Genomic DNA, 2,790 nt, shown 5'->3' with positions numbered 1-2,790 from the left:
TGTTAGCAAGTAGGCAAATTCAAAAAGGAGGCTTCATGAATATTGAGGATGAACACTACTTTCCCCTTAGTGGAAAAAACTTAATAATATGGCAAAGGCTGTGGATAAAGGAAGGGTTAAAAATGGGGGCCAATAATGTAGAATCTTGGGCCCCATCTCAGACTTATTGAATCGAATTTGCATTTCTGACTCCCCAGGTGTTTGTATGCACATTCAGATTTCAGAAGTACTGCCCTTGATAGGATGGTAGGTACATCCATGGCAGAGGGGGACAGTTAAACCCTACAAAAATTAGGGGCCTACTACATTAATAAAGTTTTATAAAATTTATTTTTTTAATCCTCACCCAAGGATGATTAGAGAGAGGAAGGTGGAGAGAAAGAGAGGGAAATTGAGGTGGGAGAGAAACATGGGTTGGTTGCCTTCCCTACATGCCCTGACCAGGGATCGAACCCACAACCCAGGTATGTGTCCTGACTAGGAATCAACTGGCAACCTTTCAGTTGCACAGGATGATGTTCCACCAACTGAGCCATTCTGGCCAGGCTAATAAAGTTTGTGGGGTTTTCTTAATCCTCACTGGAGGATATTTTCCCATTAATTTTTAGAGAGAGTGGAGGAGAGGGGGAAAGACAGAGAGAAATATCAATGTGAGAGAAACACATCGAGTCGTCTCCTGCACGCACCCAAAGCAGTGCCTGGGCCGGGGAGGAGCCTGCAACCGATGTCCGTGCTCTTGACCAGAATCGAACCCGGGACCCTTCAGTCCATAGGCCGATGCTCTATCCACTGAGCCAAACTGGCTAGGGCTAATAAAGTTTTTGTGGGTCCAAAAGTCTGGGCATGCTGGGACAATCTTTCTAAGGTGAAGAAAGAGTTATTGTATGTTACATTTTCTATTAATTGGGAAGAGGCAGAGCACTTGGTGGGACTTTTTGGCTTTTGGAGGCAGCATATGCCACACATGGGAATACAGCTGCAAGACTTTTATTGGGAAACACAGACAGCTGTCAGTTTAAGTGGGTACCTGAGGTCACTATAGCAAGTCCAAGCTTAAATGCAAGCTGCCTTGCTATTTGGCTCTATGTCTCAGCAGATCCAATGGTGCTTGAGATGTTCATGGGAGTTAAGGATGCCGTATGGAGTTTTAGGTAAGCCTTAATAGGAGAGTCATGTTGCAGAAACTCAGGATCTGGAGCAAGTCCATACCTCTGACAGCAAGTCATTTGTAAAGTAGCCCCTGGTATGCCACTGAGAGCCTGACCATGAAATTCAAGTATGATGAAACTTCAGCTGCCCATCGTGTGCTGGATATTTCAGATTTACCAAACCACAGTTGGGTGGGGATAGCAGCAAGCTATCGGGCAGATAAGAAAAAAGAGGAGTCATGGATTGGAAATTCCTTAGAGGTCAAAGAACAGTGACCAGAAAAAATATGAGTGGAAGAGGTGGAAGTTTCCCAAGAAAGGCAAACTCAGCATAATAATCTTTTCCTCACTCTCTGTTTCTCTCCCTGGATACCCTCTATTGGGTGCATAATAGTGATATGCACTCTACCCCAGGTCAAATCTCTGGAGTTACCATTGACAATTCCTGCTCATCAAAGGGATGCCCCCTTAAAACAGTATCTTTTTAACCTGTGCCTGCCTCTCGATCTCCATGGTTACTGCCTTAATTCAATCTCATCAGTTCACATGCAAGTTTTCTACATGACTGACTGTTTCTCCATACCAGATTATTCTGTTCACTCCCCAAATATTTATTGTGCATCTATTATGTACCAGGCACTGGGTTAGTCATAGGGGAAACAATGTGAAGAATTTAAAAATATGCTGCTGCAGGCCTCATGGAATTTACAGTCTGGTAGAAGAGAGATACACAAATCCTCCTTAAAATCCTTCCGTGATTCCCTGCTGTTTTCAAGATGAAGCCCAAATGTCTTCCCTGGATTGGCCCTACCTATGTCTCCAGCATCACCTCTAATGACTGTCCCTGAATCTTGCAGGCTCTGCAGCCACAATGTATACTTTCCCTTCTTCAGGGCACCTCTTTTAAAGGGGTTCACTCCCGGTGTCCACCTTTTACAGGAAGCCTTCCAGACACTCCCTTCCCCCTTCAGCTGCACTTCTCTGTAGTTCCAGCACACCTCACTAATGGCATCACACTTTATTGTTCCACCTCTTCTACTCTATGGAGAGCTCAGCTTTGTGTAACCAGTATTTAGTACAGCGTCTGATTCATAAAGGGTTCTGTACTTGACCTTTTTCGTCCAACATGCCTCCCACTCTGCAGTAGCAAACAAGGTCAGCACATCACTTCTGCACCTTGACAAAGGAACTTCTGTGGCATACCTCCCTGGCATCCTCAGGCCTTGGGGCTTTCAGACCAGCAGCTGCCCTGTCTCTACCGCTTAGACTACTAGGGTTTAGTGGTGCGCCCCCTAGCGCCGCCGGCTGACGCTGCAGGGGTGGGTGGGGCGCCCGCCACCACGCGGTCCCAGACAGACGCAAGGCGCATGCGTAGCACGAGAGCGCTGGCTCAGATAGGAAGAGTCCAAGCGTGAGGGGAGCGAGCGGTGGTAGATTCAGATACATTTTCCTTTTGCAGTAGGGAGGTGGCTCTTATTATTTTCCTCTCCGACTGTCCCTTAACTTAAAATGTAAGACTTTCCGTGCAGCTTTTCAGGGAGCGAGAAAGGGGCTAAAGTGTTGTCAAGCTCTTCTTCGCCCGTAAGCACCCCTCCCGGAGAGCGGAGCGTTGGACGGTCCCAGGTCACGGCACGCGGGGCGG

At 47.0% G+C, this 2,790-nt stretch overlaps 1 long non-coding RNA gene across 1 annotated transcript in view; it reads right to left on the bottom strand.

The window, feature by feature from the left end:
* Positions 1-594: 594 nt before the first annotated feature.
* LOC106727032 overlaps positions 595-2,790 on the bottom strand; it is an 8,870-nt gene continuing 6,674 nt past the window's right edge. Inside the window, exons 2-3 of the long non-coding RNA XR_001363182.1 lie at positions 1,715-1,717; positions 595-698 (exon numbers count right to left, since the gene is read on the bottom strand). This is a non-coding gene — a long non-coding RNA (uncharacterized LOC106727032). The remainder of the gene's footprint in view (positions 699-1,714; positions 1,718-2,790) is intronic.

Source organism: Myotis brandtii, unplaced genomic scaffold (assembly GCF_000412655.1).
Source record: "Myotis brandtii unplaced genomic scaffold, ASM41265v1 scaffold350, whole genome shotgun sequence".
In the NCBI taxonomy this organism is placed as follows: domain Eukaryota; kingdom Metazoa; phylum Chordata; class Mammalia; order Chiroptera; family Vespertilionidae; genus Myotis; species Myotis brandtii.
This window is presented reverse-complemented; position numbering and strand designations above follow the sequence as displayed.